The 26955-nt window shown below is 45.5% G+C and overlaps 1 protein-coding gene across 1 annotated transcript in view; it reads left to right on the forward strand.

Moving 5' to 3' along the window:
• The first annotated feature begins 253 nt into the window (after positions 1 to 253).
• The window catches only part of EPB41L3 (erythrocyte membrane protein band 4.1 like 3), a 252639-nt gene continuing 225937 nt past the window's right edge, over positions 254 to 26955 (forward strand). The window contains exon 1 of the mRNA XM_060200726.1: positions 254 to 519. The gene's annotated coding sequence lies outside the window, so the exon portion shown is untranslated. The remainder of the gene's footprint in view (positions 520 to 26955) is intronic.

The following is a 26955-nucleotide window of genomic DNA, read 5'->3' on the forward strand; positions in this document are numbered from 1 at the left end:
TTGGCGGGCGCGGAGGGCGGGCGCGGGCGGCTGGGCGCGGGGCTGCGGGGCGCGGGGCGCGGAGCGGCTGCGGGTGGCCACTCGGAGCAGCTCGGCCCGCGCGGGAGGAGCCCGGCTGGGGCGGCCCCTGCCAGTGCCCGCGAGTCCTCTCCCCGCCGCCGAGGCCGAGAGCGAGCCAGCCAGTCTGAAGGGGGAAACAGAAGAAGAAGAAGGAGAAGGAGAAGGAGAAGGAGAAGGAGAAGGAGAAGGAGAAGGAGAAGGAGAAGGAGAAGGAGAAGGAGAAGGAGAAGGAGAAGGAGAAGGAGAAGGAGAAGGAGAAGGAGAAGGAGAAGGAGAAGGAGAAGGAGAAGGAGAAGAAGAAGAAGAAGAAGAAGAAGAAGAATCTCTTTGGAGGAACCTGTGAGCAGACCTACCTCTCCCCTGCCCTTGGCTACTTTTTTTCCCCCTTTTTTTCTTGGGAGAAGGTTGTGCCTGTGGGTTGTGAGCGGGGACCTGGGAAGAAGCCTCCAGCCGAGCCAGGTGAGCGTCTGTCCTGTCCTGTGGTCCGTCCATCCCCTGAACCGGGCGCGGGGTCCTGGGCGCGGGGAGGGGGGCAGGGACCTGGGCGCGGGCGCCTGCCCTTGGCTCGAGGTCGACGGGGAAGGGGCGAGGCGGGCCGGGCGGGGCCGGGGGCGGTTTGCCCAGGCGCCCGGGCTCCAGGCAGGGGGGCCTTGAGGTGCCCTGTGGGGCTCCAGGGGGTGGGGGTCGGCCGGGTGCGCGGCGCGGCGCCCCGGGACCCGCCTGGAGAGCCGGGGGAGCCCCCCGGGCGGGCGGAGCGCGGGTCCCCGGGGGCTGCGAGCTCCGGGCGCGGGAGGCCGGCATCCCGCTCGGCGCCCACGGCCCCCCCGGCGCTCGCACCTGAGCCTCGTGGGGATCCTGCCGCACCCGGAGCTCAGTGCTTGGCGCTGCGGCGCGCGTCTTGGCCCCGGCAGTCGCGGGAGCTTCCCGGGCCCGGCCTCCTCGCCCCGCAGCCGGTGCACAGGCTCTGCGCGGACTCGCTGTCCAGTGCTCACCGCCCAGTCCCGGCTCGGCTAGTCGGGGTGCGGTGCCCAGCAAATCCACAGCCCCGGCAGCCCCGCAACTCCCGTAGCCCCGCAGCCCCGGCAGCCCCGCAGCTCCGCAGCTCCCGGCAGCCCCGGCAGCCCCGCAGCCCCGCAACTCCCGCAGCCGACTTGGAGGCCCCGCAGCTCCCGCAGCCCCGCAGCCCCGCAGCTCCCGCAGCCCCGTAGCTCCCGCAGCCCCGCAGCTCCCGGCAGCTCCCGCAGCCCCGCAGCCGACTTGGAGGCCCCGGGAAATTGGGGGTGTGTGTGACAGCGTCCGCCAGCCTCTGACTGCATGTTTCAGCACCTGCCTGAAAGTGCAAAGTGCTTCTAGCTCACCGTGTGTTGGTGTGTGTGTGTGTGTGTGTGTGTGTGTGTGTGTGTGTGTGTGTGTGTGTGTAATTGTCTGAGTATGAGTGTGTATGTGTGTGAGTATGAGTGTGTGTGTATGTTTGTCTGGGTATGAGTGAGTGTATGAGTGAGTGTGTGTGTGTAATTGGGTATGAATATGTGTATGTGAGTCTGAGTGTGTGTGAGTATGTGTGTGAGTGTGTAATCGGGTATGAGTGTATATGTGTATGAGGGTGAGTGTGTGTTTGTAATTGTCTGGGTATGAGTTGTGTGTGTGTGAGGGTGTGTATAATTGGGTATGAGTATGTGTGAGTGTGTGTGTAACTGGGTATGAGTGTGTGTGTGTGTGAGTGTGTGTGTATGAGAGTGTATGTGTGTTATGTGTGTGTAATTGTCTGGGTATGAGTGTGTGTGTGTGAGGGTGTGTATAATTGGGTATGAGTATGTGTGAGTGTGTGTGTAACTGGGTATGAGTGTGTGTGTGTGTGAGTGTGTGTGTATGAGAGTATGTGTGAGTGTGTGTGTAATTGTCTGGGTGTGTGTATGTGAGTGTGTGTGTATGAGAGTGTATGTGTGAGTGTGTGTGTAATTGTGTGTGTGTGTAATTGGGTATGAGTGTGTGTGTGTGAGTGTGTGTAGCTGTCTGGGTATGAGTGTGTGTGTATAATTGTCTGGGTGTGTGTCAGTGTGTATGTGTATGAGAGTGTATGTTTGAGTGTGTGTGTAATTGTCTGGGTATGAGTGTGTGTGTGAGTGTGTGTGTGAGGTGTGAGTGTGTGTGTGTATGAGGTGTGAGTGTGTGTGGTGTGTGTGTGTAATTGTGTGTGTGTGTAATTGGGTATGAGTGTGTGTGTGTGAGTGTGTGTAGCTGTCTGGGTATGAGTGTGTGTGTATAATTGTCTGGGTGTGTGTCAGTGTGTATGTGTATGAGAGTGTATGTTTGAGTGTGTGTGTAATTGTCTGGGTATGAGTGTGTGTGTGAGTGTGTGTGTGAGGTGTGAGTGTGTGTGTGTATGAGGTGTGAGTGTGTGTAGTGTGTGTGTGGGTGTGTATGTAATTGTCTGCGTATGTGAGTGTGTGTGTAATTGTCTGCGTATGTGAGTGTGTGAGTGAGTGTGTGTGTGTGAGTGTGTCCTAGGCTGCACCCGCACCCCTTTCCTTCTGCTCCTGACCCCAGTGCCTTCCGCCAAGGCACACCCAGGGGTGAAATCCTGGACCCCAAGGGTGCTGATGCATCTGTGTGCGGAGAGGGGGTCTCCGGGCACCTCTGGCGGGGCTGCGGGGAGGGGGGAGCTGGGGTGGGCGAGCAGGGCTGCCTGGCCTCAGTGCTGCAGGCTCGGCTGGCTAAGTCGGGGCGCCGAGGCCTGGCATGTTGGCCAGCTGGGGAGGGGAGCAGTGGAGGGTCGGGCTGCCCTGGTCGCTGTGAAGTTGAGGTAGGGTGGTAGCCAGGAATATAGCCCTAGGCCTTGGCAGCGAGCTCGGAATGTCACCTCAGCACACCCCCCTCGCAGTTGCCACCCCTGCCCCTACCCAAGTTGTCACAGCCCCCACGCTGGTGATTGTCATCTCCTGTGCCCCCCATGGCGTTCGCGGCCTTGTCAAGCCCCTGGCCTCACCCTTCATCCCCTGAACCCTCCCCCCATCCGCTGTCACCATCACCCCCTATCCCACTGTCATTATCTGTCATCCCACCTCATCATCTCCTGTCCTCCATCACCCCTATCCCCCAACATCTCCTGTCCCCCACCTGTCAGCCCCTGTCCCCTGGGTTCTTCCCTGCCACTCAACCCTTTCCCTCATCACCCCTGTCCCCCATCATCCCCTGTGCTCCATCACACCCTGTCCCCCAACACCCCCTGTCCCCATCACCACCTGTCCCCCATCAGCCCCTGTCCCCATCACCCCCTGTGCCCATAACCCCTGTCCCCCATCACCCCTGTCCCCTATCAGCCCCTGTCCCCATCAGCCCCTGTCCCCATCACCCCCTGTCCCCCATCACCTCGTTTCCCCCATCAGCCCCTGTCCCCATCAACCCCTGTGCCCAAAACCCCTGTCCCCCATCAGTCCCTATCCCCATCACCCCCTGTCCCCATCACCCCCTGTCCCCATCACCACCTGTCCCCCCAGACCCTGTCCCCATCACCCCCTGTGCCCATAACCCCTGTCCCCCATCACCCCGTCCCCCATCACCCCCTGTTCCCCATCACCCCCTGCCCCTATTGCCCCCTGTCCCCCATGACCCCCTGCCCCCCATCCCCCCCGTCCCCATCTCCCCCTGCCCCCTCCACACCCCTTCATCCCCTGTCTCCCCCCCATCAACCTCTGTCCCCTCAGTCCTTCTGGGGCCCCTGCTGCCACCTCTTTCCCTCCGGGCTCTGCAGGGAAGCCTGGAGGCCGAGACCTTTGGAACCCCCACTAGCATCCAGAAAGACAGGCAGAGAGAAAACCCAGGATTCCTGGATCCTACACTTGCAGCGGGGCAGCCCAGAGGGCCAAAACCCGGGACTAGAAATACCTAGACGTACCCCACTGGGAGACGGGGTGCCCACCCTCAGCCTCTCCAACCCGTCCTGCCCTGTCCGGTTCCCTCCCAAATTCTCGGGATGAAGACTGGGACAGAAAGGAGATGCAAACCACTAAATGAATGAAAGTCTAAAAGACTGTAAATCCCAAATTGAATGCCGGTTTAAATCTAAATTCTTTTTGATTAGAAAGAGACTCTCATCTGTTACAGCAGGTTTTGGTGTTTCTAACAGGGTCTAATCACCTCAAGAAGCATTCTCTGTTCTAAGGAGTAGAGAGCCATGGAACCACAATTTTAGATCTCCACCTGTCAATCCCATATTAGAATGGTCCTCACTAAAATATAAATTATTGAAGTCTTTGTCATATTTATTTATTTATTTATTCCCTTTTGTTGCCCTTGTTGTTTTGTTGTTGTAGTTATTATTGTGGTTGTTATTGATTTTGTTGTTAGATAGGACAGAGAGAAATGGAGAAGTGGAGGGGAAGACAGAGAGGGAGAGAGAAGCGACTCCCCTGCGGGTGGGGAGCTGGGGGCTTGAACCGGGATCCTTATTCCAGTCGTTGCGCTTTGCGCCACCTGCACTTAACCCGCTGCGCTGCCGCCCGACTCCCAGTCTTTGCCTTCTTATTTCCGGAACCTAGTATACAGATCTTCCAGAAACATTTGTCTACTGGTGCTTTTTTGTTTCAGTTGATATATCTGAATATGTGCCTATCTGAATCACAGCAGGGAGAGGAAGAGAGAGAGATACCCATGCCGTGGAATCAACCCGTGAACCTCTAGCGCGCAAGTCTGATGCTCTGCCAGTTGAGATTTTTCCCTGACTGTGAGGCTGTAAAGGCATTTTTAATGTTGGGGTGAATCATTATTAAAATCAGGACTTTGAATGAATTCAGTAGTCATTTTGAGGGCTTAATGTGCATTGTTTAGTCTCACACACCCATTCTAACTAAGATTGGTGAAATAACTAAATAAAAGTTGATAATAACATGTGATATTTTATAATTCAGAGAGCAGAATGACAGCTGGATAGTTGAGGTGTTGTGTGTCTTCTTAAGTGTGGCTAAATACTTCAGAAAAAGGGATCTCTCTACACAAGTATTCAATTTCATTGTAGATGCATTCATTCTTCAGTGTAAGAAACACAAGGTTCGGTCAGGGGTAGATAGCATAATGGTTATGCAAAGAGACTCTCATGCCTGGGGCTCCATAGTCCCAGGTTCAATCCCCTGCACCGCCACAAACCAGATCTGAGCAGTGCTCTGGTAAAAAAAAAAAAAAAAAAAGAAAGAAAGAAAGAAAAAAAGAAACAGAAGGTTCAACAGGACATGGCGTGTACACATTCTAAGTGCCCAACAAAAAAATAGAGGAGGAGAGGCACCACTGTCTAGACATGGGAGAAACTTAATGGATCTTAACAAAGTGATTCCACTTTGAGTGGTAGCAGTGAGCTTGGGTTTGGAGAAGTACTCTTGAAGGATTATCTAATCGAATCAATAAGAAGTGCCCCAAAGGTCAGTTTTGCCTCTGAGATTCTCCCTTTCACTTCCATCTCCGGAATGCTGACCCTCAGTTTTCTGCCTCCTGCATGCTCAGCATTCTAGTTAAGGCTAGAGTCTTCATGTGTGTACACACACACACACACACACACACACACACACCACTCTAATCATGATTTCTGTAGGACTTGAAGTCAGGACAGTTGGCTGTGAGGGGTTCCTTACGATGGTTCTGAGAGTGGAGTATCAAGAATAATCATTTTTACCTGCCATACTGTGAGAATTTGTTTATGACTTCAGAATTATCTCAGGTACTGGAGGTAGAAGTGTGAGACCAAGCCCATGGAACACAGACTTTCTGATTCAAAACCAGTTAACTAAGAGTAGCAAGGCACACAGTTTGCTAGAAAATGGGATTTTCTTTTTCTATTTAATTTATTTTATCTTAATGAGAAAGAGATGTAGAGAGAGAGAGAAAGACAGAGAAAGAGACCAGAGCACTGTTCGGCTGTGGCTTATGGTGGTGCTGGGGATTGAACCTGAAATCTCAGGTGTGAAACTAACTCTTCTGTATAACCATTAAGCTGTCTTCCCAGTCCAGAAAATAAGATTTTCAATGAAGAGGAAGAAACTAAAGGTTTAAAAAGTCATTAAACTATGATCTTTACAACACAGAGGAGAAATATAGACAGCTACTAGAAGGTTTCATCATTTTGCCATGGAATATAAGAGACTGCGAGACAGAGCTAAAGTAGCCACCAAATTCCCGAATAGAAGAAAACGGTTTACTGTATTGTACTGGTATTTTTGTTAGATAAAGACAGGAAGGGGGGATGGGGGGGAGATGTCACAGTATCGGGGCTTCCTCCAAAGCGGTGGGGGCCAGGCTGCATCCTGGGTGGCATGCAGGGCACAGCAGTGCCCCCTCCAAGTCAGACTTCCTGCTGGTCCCTGTTTGCGTTTTGTTTTGCTTTTTGCGATGGTGTTATCGCCGAACCTCTATGCTTGCATGATTATTCCAGACATCCGATGTCCTTTTCCTTTTTTTTTTCTTTTTTTCTACTTTTCTTTTTTTCCTGTCTTTTTCGTATGGAGACAGAAATCAATAAGGAGGGAGGGGGAGAGGGAGAAAGAGAGAAGCCTGCAGCACTTCTCCATTCCTCTTGACGCAATCCCTCTGTAGATGGAGGCAGAGGGGTTGGGCCTTGGTCCTTGCACGTGGTCATGTCTGCACTCTGCTGGCTGCACCAGTGCCAGGCCCTCCTTACTGGCCTCTGTCAGGACGTAGTTGAGCCTTTAATAGGGAGCACTGCTGTCATGGTGACATGTCCTGTTAACACTGTAGACTTGGGGACTTAGCTGGGGCACAACAGGTCAAGTACCCAAGTAACCATTTGTGATGACATGGGTTCAGACCCCTAGTCTCCATCTGCAAGAAGGATCTGCTGTAATGGGAAGCGACACTACGAACATCTCTCCCTCCCCCTCTCTCTTTCTCTCTCTTTTTCCCTCCCCTTCTTTCTTTCTCTCTTTCTCTCTCCCTCTTCCCTTCTCTTTTCTTCCCTCCCCCTATTTCTTTCTCTCTCTTTCTCTCTCTCTCTTCTTCCCTCCCCCTATTTCCCTCTCTTTTTCTCTCCCTCTCTCTCTCTTCTTCCCTCCCCCTATTTCCCTCTCTTTTTCTCTCCCTCTCTCTCTCTTCTTCCCTCCCCCTATTTCCCTCTCTTTTTCTCTCCCTCTCTCTGTCTTCTTCCCTCTGCTATTTCTGTCTATGTCTCTATCATAATAAAACAAATGTAGACTCAACAGCTTGTGTTCTGAAGTGCTCGGGGATCACTAAACCCTAAACAGGGTGGGATTGTGGAAAGTATCCGAGGTTCAGAGCTAGAAGCCCATTCATTATCTCACAGTCGTCTGCGGTGAGATAGTTAGCAGCTAACTAGGTTAAAAGTGGTGCTGAGACTGAGGATGCAACTGAACAGAATTGGAGACTATTTGGAAAGATTTTAGTCAAGTAAAATGGATGAAAATCAGATTGGGGAAAAAAGATAGTAGTGGACAAAAGACAGTGTGTTTGTTAGTTCTTCCATGTTGGCTTTGAAATGGCAGGCAGGGGTAAGCGTCATTTCTTAATGTAGCTGCAGAGCAAGCACTTGAATCAGAGCTCAGCCACCTCTCTGCTGTCACCAACACATTTCTTAATGTCTCTGAGCCTTCCAATAATCACCAGTACACGGGGACCTTAATGCTTCCCTGATCTGGGCAGGCAATGGTCTCCCTCATAGAGTCATGAATTACCATGTGTGAGAACTCAGGTTCAAGCCTCTGGTCCGCACTTCCAAGCGGGAAATTTAAGGAGCAGTGGAGAAATACTGCGGGTGTTTCTCTCCCCGTTTCTCTTTCTACATCAGTTATCTCTCTGTTCCTCCCCCTCCATTTCTTTCTCTGTCTCTATCAGGAAAATAAATGAAAGAAAGTAGAGAGGCCACCAGGAACAGTAGCCCCAGTGATAACCCTGGTGGAAAATAGAGAGGGGAGGGGAGACAGAGAGAGACAAGAAGGACAGAGAGAGAGAGAGAGAGACAGAGAGAGAGAGACAAGGAAGGCAGAGACTGTCTCCTGGTAATTAAGATGCAACACCATGCTAGCTAGCACCGGTTTGGTGTTTAGGGTAGATGTTCTGGTAACAAATTCTCAGTTTTCTAGCACCAAGACTGTGAATTGGTTAGACGGACTATTGCCAGAACTTTAGCTTCAGTCTTCACTAGAAATCTGTTATTGCAGTCTAGGGAGTGGCGTAGTAGATAAAGTGTATGTGTATGTGTGTGTGTGTGTGTGTGTGTGTGTGTGTGTGTGTGTTTTATTGATTTAATAATGACTGGCATGATTGTAGGATAAGAAGGGTACAATTCCACACAGTTCCCACCACCAGAACTCCGTATCCCATCCCCTCCCCTGATAGCTTTCCTATTCTTTATCCCCTCTGGGAGCATGGACCCAGGGTCATTGTGGGATGCAGAAGGTGGAAGGTCTGGCTTCTGTAATTGCTTCCCTGCTGAACATGGGTGATGGCAGGTGGATCCACACCCCCAGCCTGTCTCTCTCTTTCCTAGTGGAGTAGGGGTCTGGGGAGGTGAGGTTCCAGGACACATTGGTGAGGTCGTCTGTCCAGGGAAGTCAGGTTGGCATCATGGTAGCATCTGTAACTTGGTGGCTAAAAAAGAACAAATAGTTTAATAATCAGGACCCTAAAAGCAAGAATATAGCAGATGAGATTTGGGGTCTCCATTCTGGAAAAAGCTAGTAGGTCTATTTTAGGTATATTCCGAGGGGCTCATGAGTACTAGTTTCTGCCTGAACCTGATGGCTAACATGTAGGTGGGCTAAAGGTATTGTCTGGGGAAATGGTGTTGCAGTTGGGAATAGGACTAGAAAGCTGGATCAGGGCAGAGAGTAGCTCCCTGATATGGGGAAAGTATATATGTATTGTTAACTGTAGACCCCACTGATCTGATCTGGGGCCCATGTTTTGAATTCTCAAGCATGAAGCCCAGAGTTAGATGTTGTATGTGCCAGAGAGATGTCTGGTTCTCTGTCTTTCATTCCTTCTATCTCTCTCAATAATAAATAAATAAATAAAATCCTTTTTAAAAATCTATTAATGCATTTTCAACTAGAAAGTGGACATTTTTACCTGATTATTCCATAATAGATCACTGATAATGGCTAAGAATGCCATCCATCAATTGCATGCTCCCTTCCCTTATTCCTGAATGTGTCCTGAGACACCAGGAGGGAGGCCTGGTCATCATTTTTATGTCTGTTTTCTTCTTTTTTAAATATTTTTTTATTTATTTTTTATTTATTCCCTTTTGTTGCCCTTGTTGTTTTATTGTTGTAGTTATTGTTGTTGTTATCGATGTTGTCACTGTTGGATAGGACAGAGAGAAATGGAGAGAGGAGGGGAAGACAGAAAAGGGAGAGAAAGACAGACAGACACCTGCAGACCTGCTTCACCGCCTGTGAAGCGACTCCCCTGCAGGTAGGGAGCCGGGGGCTCGAACTGGGATCCTTCTTGCCGGTCCATACGCTTCATGCCGCGTATGCTTAACCCACTGCGCTACCACCTGACTCCCATGTCTGTTTTCTTCTTCCGTCTGCTCTCCATCTTGACACATACCATAATAATGTCAGTGGTGGTGACTCCACTACCATTTTTGGTTTTTCTATGATATTACCACCAGTCTTACTCCAGACTCTTGTCATCTCCCTCTTAGATTGTTGTGGTGATCATCTTAATCTATTCTCATCCCACTACTTCTAACTTCTGTTTCCAGTTGAACCCTTGCACATTACAACTTTGATTAAGTCTCTTCCTGGCTGACTGTACATCTCAGCCTCTCCTATTCCCTAACAGTAAGAGCTAAGTCCTTCATACTTGTCCTGCAGATGTTGTGTTTGCAGGGACTAGGCTGTGGTGCACCTGACTGAGTGCTCATGTGGCTCTGTGCAAGGACCCAGGTTCAAGCCCTCGGTCCCCACCCGCAGGGAGGAAGCTTCACAAGGTGAAGCAGTGTGCCTTCTCTCTCTCCCCTTTCATCTCAATTTCTCTCTTGCTCTATTCAGTAAATAGTAAATAAGTAAAATATGAAAGAAGACCTGGTGTTTGCTCTCCTCAACCTACAAGTCCAGTTTTTTTTTTTTTTTCCTCACACTGATCTGAACAGGAAACCTGTCGCACCTGCTGCTATTTTCTCCGCTTGGGCTTTATCTCCTTGCTCTTTGCTTGACCCCTTCTCTTCAAGTCCCTCCCAGTCTCTTCATCTTGAAATCCTACCAGCTGCTGTCTAGCTTAAACATCACCTTCCCCATGAAATTTTTCTGGACCATTATTAGAAGGTCTCTCAGTTTTCCTTTTGCTTTTTAACTCTCACATGATATAAACCATGAATTTATACTTTATAATATTCCTGTTGGTAGAGAATGTATTCATCCCTATTTTTACCACTAAAAATAGTGCTAACCCAGAGTGATGGTTCAGTAACTTCTCATTGAATGAATGGTTGTACGGTGATGCCTGAGAAGGCCTAGGACAGAAGATGGATGTTCCATACCCAAGACAAATCAGCATGAAGAAGAAGTAGCCAGGGGCCAGGCAGTGGTGCACCTGGTTGAGTGCACACATTAGAGTGAGCAAGGACTTGGGTTCAAGCCCCTGGTCTCCACCTGCAGGGGGCAAGCATCATGAGCAATGAAACAGGGCTGTAGGTACCTCTCTTTCTCTCTCCCTCTCTACTTTCCCACCTCCTTTCAGTTTCTCTCTGTCTCTATCCAATAATAATAATAATAATAATAATAATAATAATAATAAAGTGCCCAGTCTTTGGTTGGGTCTTTATATCAAAATGGATAAGAGTCAATTATTTACAAATGACAGAAACCACCCCTCTAGCTCATTTTTGTTTAATTACATGGATAATTTAAGCTTTGGAAGCTGGAAGTATCTGTGTAATTATTAGCATTCTTCATTGTAGAAATGAGTGTATAGTCATGTGAGTTGGACAAGACTTTCAAAAGCAAACTAGAATTTAGAGAGCCAAGCTGATAGTGATTGGAATGAAAGAAAAATAAGACACACTGGGCAAGATGCCCATAAAATGCTGAATGCATTCAGAAACATGTGAGAGAACTCCTGGTTTGGGCTCTTGTCTTATCTTGAATCTCTTTTAGCAAGCTTTTCAGCTGGTTCCTAGAGCAGTTCCTTGGTTTAGAAAATACAATGATACACATGTCAGCGAGCATGAGAGTTGCTCATCTGTTTCTGATCTAAAAGGATGAAAAGACAAAGCCGTTCCTCTTGTGTATGCCATATGTCTGAGGACATGCAGAGAGATAAACTATTATAAAAAGCCCTGCCAGCTTCCATGATACAGGAACGGAAATATTTCCAGTCTTCAGTGCAAGGTTTCAAATTGGAGAGAATAACTCTATCCTGATCGAATAGCGTGAAACAGCCATCACCTGTCAGGAATGGGCAAGCACGTACGTTAGCAGACACTCATTTTCACCTCTCTCTTGAGAACTTGTGTCTTTTCACTCGGACATGCCAGCTTCTCGGTTTCAGATACTGTGTCTGACACATGATAAAGACTTGGAGCTTATGAAATCTTGGAGTTTGTCAGCTTAGTTATGGGGACCATGTGAGGATTTTATATAGAAGAGCAGTACACAGATGAGCTCTAGAATCCCAATTCTGGTGGCTGAAGCAACAGATCAACTGGGAGAGCATCAGACTCGAGTGCCTCAGGTCCCCAGTTCAATCCCTAGCACTGTGTATACGGAAGTGGTGCTGTGGTTTCTCGCTCATATGTAATCAATACTATAAATACTTAAAATAATCTAGTTCTCACCATGGATGGAAAAAAAATGTCTTATAGCAGGAGAGGATGGTAAGCTAGGAAGCTTTTGCACCTAGGAGTATGTCCCACACGGAGCCTGGACCAGGGTTGCTTCCTTATCTTCTCTCACTTGGGTTCCTTCTCATGGCATTTCTTATTTTCCACTAAGATCTAAAATAATAAATGTTAAAAATCTGTACACCTGATTTTTTTTTAAGCTTAGATGGCTTTGGGACTTTTTTTCTCACAAGCTGTATGCATCTTGAGGAATATTATCTTGTTACAGCCTCACCTACACTATATTTATAAAGCACGAGTAATTGCTGCTATTCTTAGCTATTTTCTTGCTTTTTGACTATCAGAAAGGTGAAATCAGTCAGACAATGCAACTGGGACTAGTGCTGCTGAAATGTTGTCAAACTTTTTCACCAAGTAGAAAAGTATCTTGAGAGTTTGGTTCATATCTCATACTTTCTATACATGAGCATATCCTTATCTTTTGGGTTGCTTCATGTCGCCTTTTTATCACAGATATAGTTCTGATATAAAGTAGAAGATGAAGTAAATATACTTTAGGAAAAATAAAGTGCTAAAATTTTCCAGACTGTGGGTTCATCATCACTTAATTTCCCTAAATGACAATTCATCTACCTTTATACTGGAGGTTACTTTATACTGGAGACTATAGCTGTTTCAGCCTTCAAATCTACATTCCAGAAGTATAAAGATAGATTAAGAATCTTTTGTTTGGGGGGGGGGTCTGGCGGTGGTACATGACATTAAATGCACATAAGCATTTAACCTAAGTGCAAGGATTTACACAAGAACCCAAGCTCGACAACCCCCCCTCGGCTCCCCACCTGCAGGGGAGTCGCTTCACAGGCCGTGAAGCAGGTCTGCAGATGTCTCTCTCTCTTCCCCTCTCTGTCTCCCCTCCCCCTCTCAATTTCTTTCTGTCCTAGCCAATAAAATGGAAAATAGGGCCTCCAGGAGCTGTGGATTCATAGTGCCAACACCCAGCCCTGGAGGCAAAAACAAAGCAAAACAAAAAAACTTTTGTTTTTTTAAACCTTGATAGCATATGACTTTGGCAGCTTACACTTAAGTACAATTTTGATGTGAAGAAATGAGAATATCACTGTGTACATGATTTGTCATATAAAACACTAAAGAACTGTTGAACAACTAACAAACACAGGTAACAAGGTTGTTCTCTGGAGGATGGAGGAGTTGGTGGGATTTCTGTGCAGGAGTTAAGATGATGTTCAGGATAATTGTTCACACTAACCCGCTGGCAGTTAAGTCAATGCTTTTCCTGAGTCAGTTCTGTACGCTCACAGTCACCATGTGACCTGGCTTTTCATCTTATTTTCCTCCTTTTGCTTCTCCTCACAGATTTGGATGAATTCAAAGAGATTCTTTGCAAAGCCTCCAAAGGTTTCTCTGAGTGGTTCCATTACAGTCTATTGAAGTGATAAATACAGTGTATCTGATAGAATGATTTCATCTCACCTCCTTTGGGTGAGAGGAAAGGGAGTGTTGGTTACCTCTGACTAGTTATTAGTCTAGCAGAAGGTAAAAGTCTACTAGGCCAGGCTGAATGGTAGCAACTGGCTTTCCCTGTGAGCTGTTCAAAGGATGTTTCAAAGAACAGCCGGCAGGACCACCAGCAGCTTCCCTGAAGTGCAGTTCACTCTCTGCAGGAAGTGGGCTGATCTGAGAAAATGTGTCTGACCCACAAAATTAGTACTCTAGTCAAAATTACAAGACCAAGAAAAGGTGGAGGCAAAAACAAAAGGAAAAATCATTTCCTCATGTGACATTTCACTGAGGAAATGAGAGCAAGTTTGTGTAGGATTGGCTTAGCAAGCCAGTTGCAGTGCAGTCACAGAAACTAAGTAGTTAAAGAAATGTGTTCTGTTTCTTTTTCTACCCATCGTCCCCACCTTGGGGCTGGGCAGGGGGCTGGCCCGAGAGATATGGACGATCAGGTCAGGTCGAGCGAGCGTCTGTCTAGCTGTGCCTTCAGTGCAGGCGGGAGCCTCTTCACCGCCTGGGGAAGCCAGGGAAACGGGGCTGCAAGCCTTCCATCTATCTCTGCTCTCCTTCTGTACTGATTCCAAGGAGACAGACAGACAGACAGACAGACACACACACACACACACACACACACACACACACACAGAATTTTGGTGGAACATAGGTGACTTACATTATTTATGAGATTGAAAAATATACCCTGAACCCTGAAATCGTATAAACTTGTAAAACACTTAAGTCATGAATTTAAAAAAAAAAAAAAAGGAAATTGTAGTGAAACTGAGCATATATAAGACCCTACTCTGCAGAAACAGAAACACTTAAACAGACTTAATTGTCAAGCACTGGATTTATTTTTATTGTCATTATTTATTATTATTATTTTTTGCACCACTGGCCTTTTACACAGTAGGTACTCAGTAAAGGCAAATCATTAGAATGGTTTGACTTTATATTGTGTCCTAGGATAGAAATTGAAAAAAAAATCTTCATATATTTTTAAAAGCTATTTATTGTAACTGAATTCATTAGAAAAATATTTTGAAGACTTCAGTACACGTTACAGTGTGTGAAGACCCAGGTTCAAACCCCTGGTCCCCACTTGCACAGGGAAGCTTCACATTTGGTGAAACAGGGCTCTGTCTCTCTCCCTCTCTATCTCTATGTAAATAAAAAATTTTTTAAAAGAAAAGGAAAGAAAAAGATGTTTTGAAGATCTCCATCAAGCCTCTGTAACTGCAACTCGCAGTTTGATCACCCTCCTTACAACAGATGTACATGGTGTACAGGACTGAAAACACTTCATTGCATTCCAGTGGTTTTATTTATTTTTTTCCTTGATGACTGGATGGCTTTGTTGTTGTAGCGACAAGCTGGATTTGTCTGTACAGGCTGCTCACTCCAGATTGAATGGTGGTGTTCTCTCCTGCTTTCTGTGCACGCTTCTCTGTTCACGGAGACACACTGAATTCAGGACTTTGTCGTTGACCTATTAGAGTATGGGGCGTGCGAGATGGGAAAGCGGCATCAAGGATGGGGGCAGGGAAGACCAGTGATCTCTGCGTGTGTTTGAAGCCTCTTGTTTTCACCTCCTTCCCATGGGGGACTCTTGCCCCATGATATGGGGGTGTTGTCCTGGGACCTTTACACACAGGCTGGATGGGATGATTGGACAGTGTTGCTGACATGGTCTAATATTTCCTCCACAAGGAATGCATGCCTATCTTGTACTTCGGGAACTTTTGGCATTCCTTTCCTGAGCTGTTTTTCAAAACAGGTATACAAGTAGTGATCAAAGCATCGTGGCTGTTGTTGTGTTTTGTTTTTAAGAGCATAGAAGTGCCACTGGGTTTCAGCCTCAAGCTTTTTCAGCTTGGGGTGGGGGAGAGTGGTTAGCTGATAAAATACAGACATTCCTTTCTCAATACAGACTTTCCTCATTTTACGAGAGTCACTTAGGTTCCTCAAAGTCTGTTTGTTAGTTGTTGTTCAGAGTTTAAGAGTTCTTTGTCCTGAAAGACGTGATGTTGGAGGTTCCTCGGCTAGTCTGGACCATGGTATCCAACATCTATTTTCAACTGACTCAAGAATTATGATCCCAGTTGTGGCACTTTGGAGCAGGAAGGTCAACTGGTGTCATCAATGGCTAAGCCAAGGGGAAGCTCTCTGGCTGAGCGAACAGACGGCTCCCTTTCCAGTTCCCATCCTCTGACGCCTCTTCCTCTAGGCCTGGGTGTCCACGTGCCATCCCTTTTTTTTTTTTCTTTTCAATTGCTGCTAGCGCTCAGTGCCTGCACAACAAATCCACGATCTTCGCAGCCATAGTTTCCTCTTTTACCTTCCTTCCTTCCTCCCTTCCTTCCTTCCTTCCTTTTATCCTTCCTTTTTTGTTAGATAGAACAGAGAGAAATTGATAGGGAGGGGAGATAGAGAGGGAGAAAGAGACCTGCAAACTGGCCTCACTACCTGTTATGTTTCCCTCTACAGGTGTAGCATGGTGGCTTGAACCTAGGTCCTTGCTTGGTATCATGTGCCATCAACTGGGTGGGCTACCAGAAATCCTTTTTTATTTTTTTTAAACCTAATGAGATACTGATATAGATCACAGAAGTTAAAAAAAAAAAAAAAACTTGAATGAGAGATAATGCTGATCTTATAAGGAAACGTGTACACACAAGCAGAAATATATGTGATGTGAAGTTTGGTAATGTTGAGTTTCAAAAAAGAATTTTATGAAAATGTCAAATATTATACATCCCTAGAAGGAAGGAGGTAAACTGATGAAGACAATTCTTTGGGGGCCAAGCGGTAGCGCAGCAGGTTAAGTGCTCATAGTATGAAGTGCAAGGACCGGTGCAAGGATCCTGGTTCAAGCTCCCAGCTCCCTACCTGCAGGGAGAGTCTCTTTACAGGTTGTGAAGCAGTTCTGCAAGTGTCTATCTCTCCCCCTCTTTATCTTTCCTTTCCCTCTCAATTCCTCTCTGTCCTATCAAAAAATAAAAATTTAAAAATGACCACAGGAGCAGTGGATTTGTAGTGCAGGCACCAAGCCCCAGTGATAACCCTGGAGGCAAAATAATATATATAAAATATATATTACATATATTGAATAAATATATAAAATATAAATTATTAAATATATTATATATAAAAATATAAATATATATATATATTCTAAAACTTCATATTGTCCAACATAGTAATTCTGGATATTATTATATATCATTGAGACACTGTCACACATATGCACCAAGGAATATTTCAAAAATATTCATAGTAGCAAGAAATTGGAAATAACAAAAAGTTCTATGAATAGAATAGAATATGCATCAATTAACTATAGCATTTTTATAAAGTGAGATACTATGCAGCCACAAAAATAAACTAACTATAGATCAATCACTTGGATGAATCTTCATCATTGTTGTTTTTTTTTTAAGTTGCAGAGGGGTGAATGATACAGTGTCATTTTTGTAAGACTCAACACTATCCAAGGGTTAACAGAATTATTTAGGAAAATCTATGGGAGGAAAGGCAGACACACGGGTGTTGGCAGTGTTTGTATTCCATTTGGTGGTGAATTCACAGATGTTCATGTATGATTATGCTTTATGCATGTGTATCTCTCTAAGTGAGGTTGTTGCATAATAAAGATTTTATGCACATTTGAAATTGATCGTCTCGATTTGAGGGAACACCAAAGAGAATGCAGTAAATTGAGGCTGGGAGCTCTAGCCAGCATCACAGGGGAGCCTGTATTCACCCTGAAGCTGAAAGGTAGTGTTTTAAGAGGCTCAGGCAGAAGCTTATGGTGCAAAATGAGGAGATAGAGAGGAAGGAAAACATTTAGAGAGTGTTTGAGAGAGAGAGAGAGAGTCTCTCACATAGGCTGCACGAAGCAAGAGGTATTGCAGTCACCGAGGGCGAGGTCAGGGGCAGGATGCGCGATGGTGTTCTGTGCACAGTGTCCGACTGGCCATGATATTGGCGATTGCTTATTCCCATTTTGTTCTTCTTCTTTCTTTTTGCCTTCCTTCCTTACTCCCTTCCTTTTTCTTTTTTTTTTTTTTTGCTTTCTTTCATTTTTTAAAATTTCATATTTTTCTTTTATTTATTGGATGGAAATCAGCCAGAAATTGAGAGGGGGACGGGGAGATAGGGAGAGAGACAGAGAGACACCTGTAGCCCTGCTTCACCACTTGCAAAGCTTTGCCCCTGTAATATTGTGAACCTGGATTCCAGTGATTAATACATTTGTTTAAAATAGACTCTTGTGGGAGCCAAGAGGTAGCGCAGCGGGTTAAGCACAGGTGGCGCAAAGTGCAAGGACAGCCGGAAGGATCCCGGTTCGAATTCCCGGCTCCCCACCTGCAGGGGAGTCACTTCACAGGCGGTGAAGCAGGTCTGCAGGTGTCTGTCTTTCTCTTCCCCTCTCTGTCTTCCCCTCCTCTCTCCATTTCTCTCTGTCCTATCCAACAACAATGACATCAATAACAACAATAATAACTACAACAATAAAACAACAAGGGCAACAAAAGGGAATAAATAAATAAATAAAATTCTTAAAAATAAATAGACTCCACGAGGCGCCAAGTGCAAGGACCTGTGTAAGGATCCCGGTTCAATCCCCCGGCTCCCCACCTGCAGGGGAGTCGCTTCACAGGTGGTGAAGCAGGTCTGCAGGTGTCTGTCTTTCTCTCCCCCTTCTCTGTCTTCCCCATCTCTCTCCATTTCTCTCTGTCCTATCTAACAACAGAGACATCAATGACAACAATAATAATAACTACAACAATAAAACAACAAGGGCAACAAAAGGGGAAATAAATAAACATTAAAAAAATAGACTCTTGTGGTGTTCACCAGTGATGTGGTTGAGCTTTGCTTCGTGACGTCTGGTAGCGAGTATGATGACATGGTCAACGTGCTCCTTCAGCTTAGCACCTGTCAGGAATCTGCCTGTGAGCTCATCTGCCATCATCTCTGCTGGCTTCTCTTTATCTGTCCCCTTTTCTTCAGGGACAACAGCATTCTGTGTAGTGGAATCACATTCCCCATTAGAATGAAATCCCCTTCTGCCTGGGGTGTCTTGCTTCTGTGTCGTCTGTCTGTCTTGGAGGACTTTACTCTTCCTTTTAGGATCTTCCTGGCTGTCTTTCCTTAGGCTTCCTGCCCTCTCCCTGGATCTGTCTGTTGCTTTTTTTTTTTGCCTCCAGGGTTATTGCTGGGGCTCAGTGCCTGCACCATGAATCCACTTCTCCTGGAGGCCATTTTTCCCCCTTTTTTGCCCTTGTTGTTGTAGCCCTGTTGATTATTGTTGTTGTTGTTGAAGTTGTTCATTGTTGGATAGGACAGAGAGAAATGGAGAGAGGAGGGGGAGAGAAAGACAGACACCTGCAGACCTGCTTCACCGCCTGTGAAGCGACTCCCCTGCAGGTGGGGAGCCGGGGTTCGAACCGGGATCCTTATGCCGGTCCTTGCGCTTTGCACCACCTGCGCTTAACCCGCTGTGCTACCGCCCGACTCCCCTGTGACTCCTTTTCTTGCCACATTTGTTTTGTAACAGTGATCTGGAATCTAACCTGAAATCTCCCCAAGGTGGAACCAGGATTCTCAAGCCAGTTTTTGCATTTCGCGCCACGTTCGCTTAACCCACTGTGCTACCACCTGACCCCCCTTTTCTTTTCTTTATTTTTTTTCTCATTCTGATCAGTCTCATTTTGTAATCTCATGGGTTCTGAAGGAAGGTTATCAATATGCTTTTTCACCTGTGTGACCCAGGTTTGAGCCCAGTCTCCAACATATTGAAAGATGTTTTGACGCAGTAGTCTTTTTTTTATTGTCTCTGCCTCTCTACCTTCTCTGTCTCTATAAAAAAGAAAGAGTGAGAGGAAGAAAAAAAAGAAAAAAGGGTCATATGATGGCGCACCTGGTTAAGCACACATGTTGCGATGCGCAAAGACCCAGGTTCAAGCTCCCAGTCCCCACCTGCAGGAGACGGCTTCACAAGAGGTGAAGCATGTTGCAAGTGTCTCTCTCTATCCCATTCTATCTTCCCTCCCCTCTCAGTTTATCTCTTTCCTGTCAAATAAAATAAAATGAAAAAAAAAAAAACAGGCTTCCAGGATCCATAGTGCTGGCAGCAGGCCCTAGCAATAACTTGGGTGGCAATTAAAAAAAATAATAATAAAGAAGAAAGGAAGGAAGGGGAGAAAGATAACTGTCAATTTACTGAAAACCTGTTGTGAGCCAAGTATTATGTCCCAAAGCTTGGAAATACCTTTATTTCTGGTCTTTACTGCACTAAGGCTTCCAAAGAACAAGTAATGCACCCAAACAAAGTTGTTTCAAAAAAGAGCCCACCTCTGTGGAGCCAGACCCTTCTCCCCCTGGCTTCACACATCAACAACTGAAATAATAATATTAATAAAGAAGAAACACCTTTTTAAAAAGGCGTCATTGACAACACGGAATGTTCAGCTCCATGACTGTGTTCTCGAATGCCATTAGCATTTTGAAAGTTGTGTCCTCTCCTCTGGCTACTTTACCATCTCTTGTCTGGAGGGAAAGATCTGGCCGTTTATCAGTCGCTTCCTGTAAGGTACAGGCTGTCCCTCGGTCGTGCTGTTCTAGCAGGCATTCCTGCACAGAGCGTTGATAGCATCTTCTGCTGTGACCAGCCTTGCCCCCGGCTACATTCCATAGTCCCTCTTTACCTTGATATGCCTGTGTCATCTGTCTCTTCTCACCGATTTTTCTAACATACAATTATGCTCTTGTTATTAAAATCATAATCACGTATCCAGCTGATATTTATTCCTAGTAACTGCATATCAAAGTAATTGTTTTTCATCTTTCCAACTCTAAAGTTACAACTTAGAGATTTTATAGTTATAGTAAGATGAATATTAGCTTTCTGCCTATAGAGTTTCTCGGTGAAAAGAAAATGAGATATTTTCCTAACTTCACAGGCAGAAGCTGAAAAACAAGATCAGAAGAGAAAACACTAAGTAGAACCTGGACTGGAGTTGGCGTATTGCACTGAAGTCAAAGACTCTGGGGTGGGTGGGGGAGAGTTCAGGTCCTGGAAAAGGATGACAGAGGACCTGGTGGGGTTGTATTGTTATGTACAAACTATTGTATTGACTGTCGACTATAAAACATTAATCCCCCAATAAAGGAAAAAGGGGGAAAAAAGAAGAAAAAAGGTTGTGACACTGGATAAAGTTTAAAACACTTCAGAGGGGGCAGAGAGAGTTTCCAAGTTGCACAGGAGGTTAGAATGGGCTGCCTTTCCTGTGAAGTCCGCTTCCCGCCCCTCCCAGAGCCCCACTGGAGTGGGAGCTACTATTATTGTGAGATAATAAAAAGATTGTCTATAGGGTGTCAGGCGGTGGCGCAGTGGGTTAAGCGCATGTGGCGCCAAGCGCAGGGACCGGCGTAAGGATCCCGGTTCGAGCCCCCAGCTCCCCACCTGCAGGGGAGTCGCTTCCCAGGCGGTGAAGCAGGTCTGCAGGTGTCTGTCTTTCTCTCCCCTTCTCTGTCTTCCCCTCCTCTCTCCATTTCTCTCTGTCCTATCCAACAACGAATTGCGTCAACAAGGGCAATAATAATAACCACAACGAAGCTACAACAAGGGCAACAAGAGGGGGGAAAATGGCCTCCAGGAGCGGTGGATTCATGGTGCAGGCACCGAGCCCAGCAAGAACCCTGGAGGAGGAAAAAAAAAAAAAAAAAAAAGGTTGTCTATAAACCTTTCCTACCTCTACATTAGCCGGAAAGTTTTTTTTTTGTTTTTTTTTTTTTAGTTTTTTTAAGGTAAGCATAGTCCAAGTACTGCATCTGACCATGTAGAGAAAGTTGTTTTGTAAAACAACTTTAAGGAGGAGTCGGGCCGTAGCGCAGTGGGTTAAGCACAGGTAGCACAAAGCGCAAGGACTGGCCTAAGGATCCCAGTTCGAGCCCCCAGCTTCCCACCTGCAGGGGAGTCACTTCACAGGTGGTGAAGCAGGTCTGCAGGTGTCTTTCTCTCGCCCTCTCTGTCTTCCCCTCCTCTCTCCATTTCTTTCTGTCCTATCCAACAATGACATCAATAACAACACCAATAACTATAACAACAATAAAAAACAAGGGCAAAAAAAAAAGTTAAGGTTCACAAAAGAGTGATAAACCTTTATGGTAGAGGATATATATATGCCCAGGACCTCTGGAAGACATCTAATTCTGTTTTAGGAAGCCTTCTTAGGTCTGACTCTTTTCCTAGTGATACTAAAAGGGTATATTCCCTTTCCCAACCCTCACTCACTCAGGCATCTACGCTGGACGTTTCTAGAAGCTCCATGACACAGAATGGCTCACACCCTCACTGCCACAGCAGACAGAACAATCTGATTCTATTCCATTAAGCCAGGCATGGAATAGATTCACAATGCCTCCCCCCATTTTTTAACCTTAAGTTACTTTTTATTTGGAGAACATATTATTATTATTATTATTAATTAATTAATTTTAACCAGAGCACTGCTCAACTCTGGCTTCCGGTGGTATGGGGGATTGAACCTGGAACTTCAAAGCCTCAGGCATGAGAGTCTCTTTGAATAATGATTATGTTATCTACCCTGGACCCAAACTAGTTAACTCTTATACAAATATTTATGTTGACATGGAATGGACTTTTATTGTATTTGTTAGTGAATTATATATATGATTGTGTGTGTGTGTGTGTGTGTGTGTGTGTTATTGTCTCAATGAATGACTACAGTCCAGTTGTTAACACATGGGCACAATTCTCACCTCCCTGTGATAGGCATCTGCAAAGCACTTTCACTGCCAAGTTATTTTTATGAGTCACTAAAGGGTAGAGAAGTAGTTGAATAGTGAATAATCATGTGCGACTACAAGATACATGACGGCGATGATAATCGAAGCCTTCTACAGTTTGGAATGGCTTTATATCTGTCTGGTAGTTCTTAGCTAAAGACCCAGAAAGCTTCATGGTCTCTCCTGGCCTCCTTCTGCAGCCTTGTCTTGTCTCGTATCACTGGACTCCCTGTCTTTTCCTCTAGTTATAGAGGTTCTCAGATGTTTTAGTCTCAGGAGCTCTACCCGTTCTTAAACATAATTGAAACAGAAGAACTTTCATTCATGCATGTCATGTCTGGTGATACTGACTTTGAAATGGCAACTGGGAAACGTATTAAATATTTATTTTTTAATTCACTAACAAATATAATAAAAGTCCATTCTTTGTTAACATAAATATTTGTATGAGAATTAACTATGTTCTCCAAATAAAAAATAATTTAAGGCAAAAAAGGAAAGTGGGGGGGGAGGCATTGTGAATCTATTCCGTGTCTGGCTTAATGGAATAGAATCAGATTGTTCTGTCTGCTGTGGCAGTGAGGGTGTGAGCCGTTCTGTGTCATGGAGCTTCTAGAAATGTCCAGCGTAGACTCCTGAGTGAGTGAGTGTTGGGAAACGGAATATACCCTTTTAGTGTCACTAGGAAAAGACCTAAGAAGGCTTCCTAAAACAGAATTAGATGCCCTCCAGGGATCCTGGACCACCCTTGAGAGACAGTCCCTAGACAAGCACTTTCATTTGTTTCAAGACACACCAGCAAGGTGATGGACATGGTCACTGGGTCCCAAGTGTGAACAAGTTAAGTTGGAATGTAGCGTCTGGCGGCATATTTGGACATGCCTCGTCTTCTCAGTAGGAACTCAACGTTCCTGCCAAGGTGGAGATCACAGTTAGGAGCATTCCAAAGCCCACCCTAATTTTATATAGCTTTGTTTTTATTCCCAAAGATCTTCACCAAGTTTCATTTTATTTTATCTGTCTTTTTAAATTATCTATTTATCATTAGATAGAGACAGAGAGAAATTGACAAGTGGTGGGGAAGTAGAAAGGGAAAGAGACAGAGAAACATCTACAGCCCTGCTTCACCACTTATGAAATCCACTCCCCCCCCACCTCCGACAGGTGGGGACCAGGGGCTTGAAACCTGGATCCTTGTGCACTGTACTGTGTGGCTTAACCAGGTGTCCCACTGCCTGGACTCCTCATTTTGTTTTTATCTCTATTATAACTCAATAAAAAAATATGGTACCTATTACTCTGCTCTCTCTCTTTCTCTCACCCCCCCCAAAAGAGTTAGTTACAGCTTGTTCAGATTTAACTTATTTCTGAGGGACCACTAGCCTTACATCTCAGACTCCCTCTATTGTCCTCCCAGTTGTCTCTGTTCACTGTAGTCACCCTCTTGTACCTGGATAACTGGGGATAGAACAGGGGGCAGGTGTAACCAAAAGAAATTATTTAAACCTTCTTCCATTATAATGATACACACATGCATTTCATTTCCCGATTCCCTAGCAAATAGAAATAAAATATACATCCCATTCTCTGGTCATTACAATTACAGTTCTTGTAGCTACAATGAGAAGAAAATTGCTTGTTCATTATTAGGGTGATAGAGAATTGATTAATCCAGATGATATCCACAGTTTAAGTCCTCAAGTTGTCAAGTGTCCGGTGAATGTCAGGAAGACTTCCAAGGGGTACTTTTCTAGGCATCTGTGGACTCAGAGAGAAAGTGGGCAGTGTCCCTGTGTCGCTGTGTTTTAAGAGCTGTGAACTGAGTGAGGACACCGGCCTCATCTCTGGGGTTTGTAGCCTGTCCAGCTTTCTTCCAGTGCTCTTTGGGCAGCCACTCTCATCCTGCCGTCTGCTGAGAGGTAGGCCACACTTTCTGAATTTATAATTTATCATAGGCTATTTCTTGTTCGGTTGCAAATGCAGTTGTTTTTTTAATCAATACTCTGTACCAAGTGTTAACTTACATCCTTGCTATTTTTTCCCCTTTTTTGACTTTAAAAAAAAGATTTACTGGAGCCAGATGGTAGTGGTCCTGTTTAAGTGCACACATTACAGTGCACAAGGACCCGGGTTCAAGACCCTGGCCAGTGACTGAAACTAGGCCCACGGGGATCCTGCACTCTACCTGCGGACTCACCTCCCTGGATGTTTTTCCTTTCCTGTGATGATTGGCCTTACACAGGGTGGCCACATACTCCTTTTTTAAAAAAAAATTATTAGTGACTTAATATCAATTAACAAAATTATAAGATAACAGGGATATAATTCTGCACCATTCTCACCACCAGAGTTTATTTTTTATTTTTTATTTATAAAAAGAAACATTGGAAAAACCATAGGATAAGAGGGGGACAACTCCACACAATTCCCACCACCAGAACTCCATATCCCATCCCCTCCCCTGATAGCTTTCCTGTTCTTTATCCCTCTGGGAGCATGGACCCAGGGTCATTGTGGGTTGCAGAAGGTGGGAGGTCTGGCTTCTGTAATTGCTTCCCTGCTGAACATGGGCGTTGACTGGTCAATCCATACTCTCATCCTGTCTCTCTCTTTCCCTAGTGGGGCAGATCCCTGGGGAGGCAGGGCTCCAGCACACGTTGGTGGAGTCGTCTGTCCAGGGAAGTCTGGTTGGCATCCTGCTAGCATCTGGAATCTGGTGGCTGAAAAGAGAGTTAATAAAGCCAAACAAATTGTTGACCAATCATGGACCTAAAGGCTGGAATAGTACAGATAAAGAGTTGGGGGGGTGTCCTCCATTTTTGTAGATAGCTAGTAGCCAGGGGCTGGAACTGGGATCCTAATCCAAACAGTAGGTTTTTTTATATTTATTTATTTATTTTCCCTTGTGTTGTCCTTGTTTTTTTTTTCACTGTTGTTGTGGTAATTGTTGTTACTGATGTCGTCATTGTTAGATAGGACAGAGAGAAGTGGAGAGAGGAGGGGAAGACAGAGAGGGGGAGAGAAAGACAGACACCTGCAGACCTGCTTCACCGCTTGTGAAGCGACTCCCCTGCAGGTGGGGAGCTGGGGGCTTGAACCGGGATCCTTACGCCAGTCCTTGTGCTTCGTGCTACCTGTACTTAACCCGCTGCACTGCCGCCCCGGCTCTGACAGTAGCTTTTGATGGAACGAATTCGTAGTGTACATCTGTAAGGCAGAGGCCCAGGAGGTCCAGTGGAACCAAGGATCACAAAATCCCTCTGGCGTGACCTTGGCACAGCCTGGCTTTCCAAGGTGACTGACTGCTCAGGTAGAAAGCTCATGACACATGAGCTGCTGTAAGTGAAGGCTCAGTTTGGGGGTTCTCATCGGCTTGAAAATATGTTTCAGATGATTTTATGCTGTGAAACCTCTTCCCAATAGAGCGACTGTCATGGTTAGAGGATTAAAAAGCTTGGTTCCTAGAAATCGTATGTCAGGCAACATCTTCTGTGCTCTATAAGAAAGGCAGTGCTGATAGTAATGAGGATAACAACAGCTGCTTGTTTCCATACCCTTAGAAGAATCCTGATATATATATATATATATATTTTTTTTTTAATTTATTTTTTTTTTTTTTTTTTTTTTTTTATTTTTTGGCTTTCAGGGTTATTGCTGGGGCTCAGTGCCTGCACTATGAACCCATGGTCCTGGAGGCCATTTTTGTTGACGTTGTTTTTGTTATTTTTATCGTTGCCATTGCTGTTGTTGTTGGACAGAACAGAGAGAAATGGAGAGAGGAGGGGAAGACAGAGAAGGGGAGAGAAAGACACCTGCAGACCTGCTTCACTGCCTGTGAAGCGACTCCCCTGCAAGTGGGGAGCCGGGGGCTTGAACCAGGACCCTTATGCTTTGCCCAGTGTGCACTTAACCTGCTGCGCTACCGCCCAGCCCCCAAGAATTCTAATTCTATTCTATGATTCTGACCTGTGACATGTTGAAAATAGATTATAATTTGTACTCCAGAGTGTATAATCAGGACTATTTTAATAAAATGCTTGCTACAATGCATAAATAATCTTCTTGAATTTTCTGCTTATAAGTTTAAATTAGCCATGGTTTGGGTATTTCCAATCGTGAGTTTGAGTCAGCCTCAGTTTCCTTTACTATGCTCCCCCCCCCATTGTAGCCCAGATTTGTTTAAATTATTTTTTACATCCCTATATGTTCATATAACTCTTTCATAGCCCCTTTCTAGAAATAGTCATTACATAATCAAATGCCACTGACAAAGATTTTATTTTCATCTGCTTGATGAAGAGGTGAAGAAGGAGCTCTTTCGATCACACATGAATTATCTACCTTGTTTTTCTGCAGCAACTTGCTCATCAGCCCATGGAGTCTTGTTTCTAGAAAAGGAGCAGTTTCTACAGAGGAGGGAAAGCTTATGCTTTGGGGGGAACTTGCCACCAGTTGTTAAATGATTTCTAAACTATTTTCTCTTCACTTTTTTTTTTTGTTCACCCTCCCATCTCATCATCTCTTGGAACATGAAATGTGGACCTGTCCAACATCTGGAAAAATGCTGTCTCTGGTCGTTGGCACCTGGCTTGTGTGGGTGAGTCCTGAAGTTAATGTTTAAGCTGTTGATGTCTCTGTTTCTGGAAGAAAAATGTTGCCAAACGAAGTTGTTTTCCGGGGAAAATATCTTCTGCATTTCATGCTCACGTGCGTGTAGACCGTGAAGGTACTATATTAGCAGTCCACAG

Source organism: Erinaceus europaeus, chromosome 10 (assembly GCF_950295315.1).
Source record: "Erinaceus europaeus chromosome 10, mEriEur2.1, whole genome shotgun sequence".
Classification (NCBI taxonomy): Eukaryota; Metazoa; Chordata; class Mammalia; order Eulipotyphla; family Erinaceidae; genus Erinaceus; species Erinaceus europaeus.